Source organism: Pinus tabuliformis, chromosome 5_1 (assembly GCF_031772625.1).
Source record: "Pinus tabuliformis cultivar Carrire ecotype Pingquan chromosome 5_1, CPIR1, whole genome shotgun sequence".
Lineage (NCBI taxonomy): Eukaryota > Viridiplantae > Streptophyta > Pinopsida > Pinales > Pinaceae > Pinus > Pinus tabuliformis.
This window is the reverse complement of record NC_142305.1, coordinates 648,211,014-648,221,318: the sequence shown is the minus strand read 5'-3', so window position 1 is coordinate 648,221,318 and position 10,305 is coordinate 648,211,014. Positions and strand designations below refer to the sequence as shown.

At 35.6% G+C, this 10,305-nt stretch overlaps 1 long non-coding RNA gene across 1 annotated transcript; it reads left to right on the top strand.

Annotated features, from left to right (window-relative positions):
* The first annotated feature begins 7,984 nt into the window (after window positions 1-7,984).
* On the top strand, window positions 7,985-9,005 carry LOC149166659 (uncharacterized). The gene is made up of 4 exons (XR_016260449.1): window positions 7,985-8,109; window positions 8,213-8,385; window positions 8,599-8,640; window positions 8,836-9,005. It is a non-coding gene; the product is annotated as an uncharacterized LOC149166659 (long non-coding RNA).
* Window positions 9,006-10,305: the final 1,300 nt, after the last annotated feature.

Here is a 10,305-nt window from a genome sequence, read left to right as displayed (position 1 = left end):
TCACATCGCAACATCGCATCGGCGGAGAAGAGACGGGGTGTAACGGAAGTAGCGGGGCAGGGATACGATTTGCGATAGCGATCAGATCGCATCGCAATATTGCGTCGGAGGAAGACAAGGGAACAGACGGAGGCAGCAGGCATGAATACGATTTGCTATTAGATCGCATCGCAAGGGGAAAAACATAGGCAGCGGGGTGACAGGAATATGGAAAACAAAGATATGGAGGGTTAAGAGAGTATGAGGATGAGTGAAAGAAGAAGGTAAATGATTGCTGTGAGCTCCCTTTTCTGCATAAGCACATGGCCGATCTGAACTTTGGTCCTCCAAATGCTGAAGTTTGTAGCAGAGCTAACAGCAACCACTTTGGTTTTGGTCACCACAACCTATAAACAACATCAAGAAAAGCACCAAGCTTTTCAAAATGTTAAGCTACTCTCCAAACACCAAGCTACTCTCCCCCTTTGACATCAAGGGAAAAGGGTTGACTAACCAATTTTAAATGAAGACTTCCATATGTGAATTGTTGAATATGTACATTGATCATGCTCCCCATTGGCACATGCTAAATTCTCTGATAAAAAATCCTCCTTAGTACATGCTAAGATGCACTATACTGTCCATGCTCCCCTAACCACATGCAAAGTCTGTGGAAATATTTTTCAAAAGACTAACATGAATCTATAAATCAACTATGTGAGTATGAACTTCCTATCACCAATGACTTATACATACATCAATATCCCAACCAAGTGGGGATACAAATTTGACTCATCCACCCAACCAAGTGGGATTACATATTTGACATGATCTCAAAAGTCCATACATGATTGAATATTAAAATTATTACATCATAGCTCTTTACATGACCTTTACATCAAATGATATACATGACATTTATAACAAATACCAAAGACCTAAACAATATCATGATAGTTATCAGCAACTATCATACATTATATATGACCTACACCATAAGCATCTGTCAGCAGCATCAAGAACAACAACTTGTATATGTCCATCATCAGTTCACAAGATATGTCAATGTAACTTTAATATCATCAATATGTGACTAAGTATGCCACATATAGATATCACTTCATCCTCTTAACCTTATCAAGATCAACTTACTCCCTTTCCTTAGTAGAAAAAACCTTATGTGTATCTTCCATGAATCAATTAAGCATATGCCATATCTCCAAGCAGTGATACAAAAAACATTCACATCATATCATATGTATGTGAAACCACCATATTCATCATTCATGACCATAACATCATCATCATAGCAATAACTACATGTTATTTTCATAACAATCCTCAATATATCAACCATGTATCATTACAAGGGAGTTTTCCAACATTCCACATTTGATAAGCATCAACCATGATAAACATATGTTAGAAACAAACCTATCATCATAAAGTAAGAAGTCGTCATCATTATGTGACTAAGTAAGCCTAGTCTCCAAATAGCCATGTCTTCATGAAATGTGCAATAACACCATTCTCTTGGCCAATTTTCTTCATACAAGAGGATCTTTTATACCAACATCACAACTTAAGTAATCATCCATGTATCCAACATAATATGTATCTAGCTTCTCATCAATGTAAAATGAAAACCATGAACTTACAGTCATTTCTCAAACTTTCTTGATACCAGTAGCAATCCTCAACCATGTGAGAGCCAAGAACTATAGGAATCCTACACCATATGAAATTTATGCATCTTTGAAGGCATGATGACAGTAGCATAAAAGAAATGAGTGGAACTTATCATCATCAAATAATGAAGTTGTGTACTCAAGCTATGTTCTTATCCTTGAACTTATGAAGATCACCATGTAAGCATGATAACATATGTACTATATACATCATCAAAAGAATCATCTGAATCATCCATAAATCTAATCTCAATAAAGCAATATAAGTATCATCTGAGATTTCATCATAGGCAACCCATGACCGCAGCATAGCATGATGTATCATTTAAACACTTCAACAACATAAGCATCCTCACCATTGATAAGAATCATTATGTACCAAAGACTTCTAAACATAATGCCAACAATGCATTATTAGAAGCATAGCATATTCTCCCCCTGAACTTGTGCCAACTATTCACTGTTAGATTTGATCATTGCATATATCAGTAAGAATCATCAAGGAATCATCATCAACTAGTTATACATCAAGTCATCAACAACTTATGAGGGTCAAAATCACTTCTAAATAACATCCACAGACTATAGTCATCAACCATCAAAACAGAAAAGACAATTGATAATTGTTTGAACCATACCAAACCATTTTTATGAGTCTGTCCCACTGCTTCTTCTTCAAACCAACATATACGCGACTGTGCAGTTTCAAACTCACGTATATACATGACTATACTTCATAAGATTTGTGTATGGAAGGTGGAGTACTGAAATTTCACACTTTTAGCTCCCTCTAAGTTTGTTCTGACTATAATTGATCCTAGAACTTTTGCTGAAAAATCTGTTCCAAGAATATATTTATCCTGATGGTTCTTCACCAGAGACTCCATTTTACTCTTGTCTTCAGTCATGTGATGAGCACATCCACTATCATCTTCGTCTTCGAATGAGTAGAGAGTAAGATCACACCTTATTTGATATTCCTTTTCTTGATTCTTGGTGGGTTCATCTTTTTCAGATTTTCTAATATAAATGTACTTATTTGATTGCTTACCATATTTTCTACGGTGATCCATAGACTTGTTCCTGCATTCTTTTGCTACATGCCCAAACTTGTTACAAGCATAACATCTTATATGTTTCATATTCCTTCTATAGAAATCAATGGCTTTGTGACCAAACATATTGCAAGAAAAACAATATCCCTTAAAGTACCTGGAAGCTGATGATATTTCTGTGAGATGGTTATTAGCTTGAAACATTCTACTTCTGCACCTGGCTGCAACATGTCCAAAATTATGACAGATAGAATGTTCAACATTATTCATCAGAGGGAAGAATCTATTAACACATCCATAGTTAGGAGTAAATGATTTTCTTTGAAGACTTCTTTTCATTGATTGTTGATGGGGTTGACCTCTTATCTCCTTGTTGAGCATTTCAGATTTTACATTAGAATTCCTTGCCTCAATTTGTGAGCTAGATTCAACTTTAACAATTTCATGAAAACCAAGACCAGATTTGATGGGAGGAGACCTTTGACTACTAAGAATATTATCCAAAATATTAGAACCATCTTGAAATCGTAAAATTTTATCCTTTTATTCTAATTTACCTTTTAGGATATTTACCTTAACCTGATATTGCTCTTCCTTTTTCAGATACTGCTTCTTCATGATTTATTCAACTTTTCTTCCTTCTTCCACTTGTTGTCTTAATTTGAGAACCTCATTTTCTTTTTCTTCAAATGCTTGAAGTAGTTCTTCATTCTGCATATTTTAATTTTCAAGATCTTCTTTTAGAGAGATGACCAAAGCTTCAAGACCTTCACATCAACTAGTTCTTTCTTTTAGTTCGTTGGTTGTTGTATCCTTTCATTCACTTCATTTCTCAATGATGTTATTTCATCCTGCAACCTTTGACATTGATCTTTCTTTTCCTTACACTGCTTCCTTATTTTGTTTCCTTCCTCCAATTGAGTTTCTAACCTAGCAACCTCTTCTTTGTAGGCACACTCCCTTTTGTCAAATAGATCTTGTTGATCTCTAATTTTATCTGTGAGCCTTTTAACTTCTGTCTCTATTAGATTTCTTCCACTTTCACCCATTAGAGAAAATTCAGTAGTTTCATTATCACATTCATTATCTTCAAAATTTCATGAACAAAGAAATGTATCACCAACGGACCAAAAATTAGTACCTGATATTTCTTTTGCTTTTTCATCTTCAATTTGAGGTGATTATGAATCTAAATGATTACTTCCACCTAATAGCCAACTGCCTCTCTTGTTGTCATTGTTCCTTTGAGATGTATTCTTCTGCTGAGGTGCTTTCTTCTTTTGCTTCTTTCCCATTGTTACAATGGATCTCCTTCAAGCGCTAAAAATTCTACCAAAGGACCTTCTCTAATACCAATTGTTGGGAAAAATACTAAGAGGGAGGGGGGAGGTGAATCAGTATTTTCAAATCAATAGCTTTTTACATTTCATATTCAAATTTCTATACGCGACTTTACTAAAAGTAAGCTGGGTGTGTATGTGACTGTTCTTAAGACAATTAGCGTATATCCAATGAGCTTATGATTCAGTTAATTCATCATATGTTTGTCTTCAGCCAGTGCATTAGTACTTTATTAAACATTAGATAAACAGTAACCATGTGTTGTAATAACAAAATAAACCATCACACATAAGCAACACACATGAACACCAAGATTTAAGGTGGAAACCCAATGCGGGAGAAAACCACCTATTGTTGTTGTCTCTGTATTCTTTTTAATATAAAGAAAAAGTTGTTTACAATCTTGTACTGGTGCAAACTCATACCAGTACACAGGCACCCACCTACAGAAGGTTACAACCTTCTCTCATTCTCCAGCTTCTACTAGAAGGGAGCTACAACCCCCTAGCTCTTGTATTGGCTAATATGTTTACCAATATGTAGGCACTAGCCTACAGAAGCCTACAACCTTCACTCGTTCTCCAGATGATACTGGAAGGGAGCTACAACCCCTAGCTCTTGTACTGGTTGATATGTTTACTAGTACATAGGGGCCAGCCTATAGAAGGCTACAACCCTCACTCATTCTCTCGCTGCTACTGGAAGGTAGCTACAACCCCCTAGCTTTTGTACTGGCTTATATGTTTACCAGTATGTAGGCATCGGCATACAAAAGGCTACCACCTTCACTCTTTCTCCAGGGACCACGTTTCATAAATTTTTAGACTGGATACTCCTGGTACACATCAACACAATATGTAGGCCATGTTTCATCAAATTTTCATACTAGACCCATCAGTAACTTTGAAGCTCAAAATCAATCACCACAAGTGTAATACAACCATCAAATAAAACTGCATCAACCAATCACTGAAACTTATCAACTCTGAAGCAAAAAACAATCAATCAATCATTGTCACCAGAACACAGAGTTGAACCCATAACACTGCATCAACAACCAGAACTAATTGCAACCTCAAAAATCATATGTCAGAATGTATACACTACTTCCATGAGGACAATCTGTGTGTATACGCTACTTTCTGTAAACCAACATGTGTATACCTCTAAAGATACTGAATCATAAAACTTTTGAACCAAAAACTGTACTACCCAAAGACATTCTAAATATCTACTGTCATATTACAGAGTTCTAAACAAATAGCATCAAAGATCACCCTTATTACTCAATCAATCAGTAAACCAGACTCAATCTCCTTATACAATCAGTTTTACTTCAGATCTAATGAGGACATCATTGACAAGGAGTAGTAAAATACCAACACTGATCAGATAGATCAGTCATTTCTGAACAACAAGCCCTTCCTCTGCATACGCTACTTGGAAGTGCCGAACCTACATGTATACATGCCTTCACCGAGGCGAACCTACGTATAGATCTGCAAATAATGACTTATAACTTTGCATCTTTTCAATACTTTAGATATACCTAGATCATAGCATTTAAATGATAAAACATGTGTTAGCACTTAGATCTAGCCTATCCATTATCAGATGATACAACGATAAGTCATTTCAGGTCTGATGATCCTTATCCATCATTAGTGCATAATTATTTTAGATCTATTAGATCTCATCCATCATTAAGCACTTAGTTCAGATCAAGAAAAGCATCAATAACCTATTACATGAATATATTCTTTTGATCTAACTCTTCATAAGATTTTCATTACTTGCACACCCTCACACTTTGATCTTTACCTCCTTATATGGTTTTATCCTTTTCAATACCTCAGGTAAAAACCATAGTTATGCCAATGGTATTCTTTGACGGGATCAATATTCTTTGCCGCTCTCATTACTATGGGCCAATACCATGATAGGAATGCCTGGTATTCTTTAACTTTAATTTTCCATTCTATACTCTCTTTTCCTTTTGTGAAACCGTGTGCATACATATACGCACCTTTTATTCTGTGTACCCCCATGTATAAGTTACTTGGACTAGGTTAAACAATGTATACAACTTAAAACATTTTCTTTCCTCAATTTCTTGATTCTAATCTATAATCCTTTGCCCCATCATCATGTTCTTTTGTTCCGTTACTTTGTTACCTATGAATTGACCTGTTACAATGTGAGTTTCCATCATACATCACTTCTGAACTATTTCCTCTGAACTGCCCTGCATTTTGTCACATTTGTAAACACAACTGCCATGCAGTCTGTCACATCCTGTTTATAACTTTATCAGGTAGTCCATTCATCAAATAGGTTGTCATCAAGGACAACTCATCAGGTAGGTTTCTATCAAGGACAACACCTGATTCATAATACCAACAATTTCCCATATCAACCTTCTAATTTTGATCCATAAATCTTTGACCATCATTATGTTCCATCATTCTGTCACTTTTGATACGATCTGTAGATTCACCTCTGATCTGACCTGTAGATTTATCTAGTTACTATATACTTGTGCTGTTACAAGTGAGTTGCCATCAAGGAAAACATAAGCATCATAATGCCAACATTTACCTCCTCCCACCGCAAGGTAGCTTTACCTTGCAACTGATAAATGGTGAAACGAGCCTTCAAATTACTTTCATATCCATACACTTGAAAGTATTTAATCATATTTAACAACCAAGCCTCTGCATCTTCCTCTTTCTCCCCATCAAAAGTAGGGGGTTTTATGTTCTTGAACTCACCATGTAACTTGGCCTTCTTCTTTCCTTTTCGTTCCTTTGGGGATATTAGACCCGAATTCCCCCCACTTTCTGATTTTTTAGATTCTGTTTCACCCTTTTTCCTCTTCTATCCTTCCAGCTCAGTGCTTTTGTGGCTGGATTTTTCTGTCCATTCTCTGATCATCCTCTCCTACTCTGCACTGGCCCTCAATAATTTCTCATTATTGCTCTGAAGTTGTACTATTTCCTGTTGCAAACTCTTCACTATATCAATCAGCTGAGAGGGGAGTGAAGTGCTACCTTCCCCAATTAAATATACAAATACTCACCCCCCATGTTCGTTGGAGGAGATATTTTCGTCATTCTATTGCAGTTCAGTCCACCTAAGTACCTTATGAACCATACAATCATAATGACAATCTTATATGATTTATTATTTATATTTTTCTTTTCTTTACCTAGAATGGTGCCTTGAAGGCCGAGTGTAGTAATTGGAGCTCTGATACCATTTGTCACATCACAAGCACTAAGTGATTATATATATATATATATATATATATATATTATATATATATATATATATTATATATATATATATATATATATATATATATATATATATATACAATGATCGAGTAATTCTCATATCTACTCTCTTCTAGAGTACAAGTGAAATACTTCTAGATTTACTAGTCACAATGCCATCATAACTCACATAATTTTTAAGCTACATTAAGGTCAATATTCATATTGCCATCTTAACTTTTCAGATCATAAATTTATGTTGAAGTGAGCTTAGAACTTCATTTACATTAAGGGACATCTTGGTCCCTTTTACACCCCTCGTATTCGATGGTTATCACCATAGTTATTCAACCTATTAACCCTATGTTTACTATCTAATGGCAACCTGCACCATCTAGTGAATTAAGTACTTGATAATAAGGAGCTAATGTGCGCCCCCGTGGCCCTTACCACCTTCCATATCGGTCAATCATTGATCTCCACCTAAGCTCTTATCACATGGTCTTTACGTTCCCTGTCCAATTTGATTCTTAAGGGCAGAAAATGGAATCAACGGTGTAGATATCTTAACTTGAGATCAACGAATCTCCTTGGATTGAATAATCCTAACCCTAACTCCTTGCATCAGATTTTCGATTTGGGGTCATTTGCTTGGTTTCCTACTGGTGTTCATAGAGGGAAGTACTTGGCTTTCTTCCTATGTTTTCGTGGTGATTTCAGCTCTCTCTGTCTGTTTCTCTAGCCTGTTGCTCGATGCCCTTGTCCTTTCAGGTAAATTACCCTCTTTTAACCTTCTCCCTCTCACTTTCCCATATCGATTTACTGCATTACGTATAAGCGTTGATGGTTGGTTTATGGTTGCTCTGTGTCGCAGGTTACTATTGGATATCGTAGCCATTATTCCTCCTGGCGTTAAAACCCTTTCATTGTTAGCAGGTATAACCCTGCTACAGATATAGGGTATGGATGCAACCCCTATTTTTCTCTTTAGCATTGGCCATGGTGAAAAGCTCTTTACTCAACTCGCTCGGTGGTGGCTTGAACCTGGTATGCAGATGGCACCCCTTTTTATCCTCTATCCGCTTAGAAGAAGCATGTCACTAGGGAAGGGTTTAGCCAACTATTACCCAATAAGGATATGTTGCCCTTCTTGTTATCAGTAATCCCTACATTTCATTTCTATTCAGATATCCATTCCTTGTTAGTTTCTGTGAAACATGATTTCTGGTCCAAGTTCTAATTTATGATTTCTGTTCACAGGTAATTTATCAGGCACCCAGTTTGACAATGGATTTAATACAGGTAATTTCTTTCTCTTAACACCTTTCTTGTCTTTCTGTGTTCATTCATTTTCTAAATTTTATTGTATCCTATGTCCTAATTCCTTATTTACTTCATTCGATGATAGGTATTTAGCTATGGTGCGTTTTCCTTCTATTGTCGTTATAGTTGGAATTTAGAATAGTGTTTTCTCACCATCCCTCCACACTATTACAGGTTGGTACTTTTTGCATTGCTTGCCGAGTATCTATGGATGTTTGGATGGGTCATTATGATGGATATTTTTCACTCTATAATTCCATCTTTGGCTGGGAAAACTACCCCTGTGAACCTCCATAATGTTACCCGGATGATGCTTTATCACTAGAGGTGTTGTATTTATTTATGGTGCAAAAAGTAAACTACAACACATATATGTTATAATAGGTTTAGGAGGGGTGAAAGTTTCGTCCCCCTCACTTTAACTCATGTGCCCTCAACTTATTATATTTTATTTTGTAATTGTCGATTAAATTGTGAATACAATGTTTCTCTTCCTCCAGTTTTCAATTACATGAACTACCACAGATTTTGGATATTATCTCTCCTTTTGGAATTTACAAATCAGTGCTATTTTTGCTCGGTATCTGTTTACCGAATTGTCACATTGCTATAAGTTATTCATTCTCCTTAAGATTATAATTTTTACAATGATTTTCTCATGGTTCCAGTTACACGAACTGTTCAAATGTTATTTGAGGGGTCTAAAGTCATTTCCCCTATTTTGGGTTCCTTCATTATCTAATAGTTAACCAACACACAATTTCCTGGGTTACATATATATACCTACAATTTTTCATTTAATGCTAGTACAATGAAATATTAATGAATAATTCCATGCTTGTTATTAATGTTCTTGGTTTCTCGTAGTGTTTTGTGGTTAAGTGTATATACATATCGCCCAGATTTCCCACCTTTGTTGTCTTCATATACATGTATCTATGTTATTATTGAAGTTCTCGTTTCCAAGAAAGGAACTGTATTTATACTTGTATGTATGTATTGCTCAGATTATTCAATTTTATTGTATTCATACGAATCTACCCAGTTTGATGGCTCTTGGTCGCCCTACAGTTTTCGATTATTAATTATCTTCTGTTTAATATTGCATGATACTTACATTTTTTAATGTACCAGAAGCATGCATAGAACACAAAATATTCATGATTGACCAACTTCATGTAGACATTTAGGATTCAAGTCTTTGTGATCTTCTGGGGATCTCGAAATCATTTCAGTTTGTGTTTTCTGTTTCCTCAAAAGAATTGTAATAATGCCAAAACAATATTACACAAGTTCCTTGGTTCAATAATTAATGATAAGCTATTGTTCCCTAGTTAAATATTTTGTTAGGTCCCTATAGTGCTATTTTAGCGCCCTTATTCCTATTGTTGTGCCCATGTAGTTCCCATATTGTTATTATTGTGCCCCATAGAAGCCCACTATTGTTATTGTTGTGCCCTTACATTATTATTGTTATGTAGGCTCTAAATATATTGTGACCCCTTAGACTCCTATATATAGAAAGGTGGCTTTTTCATTTGAATCATCCAAGAATTGTTTATTTATGTAATGTAAAGGAGGTTTCCCCCTCGAAGAGGATAATTTTTAAGTCGTTGATCTATCTATTTGTGAGCTGGTTGCATA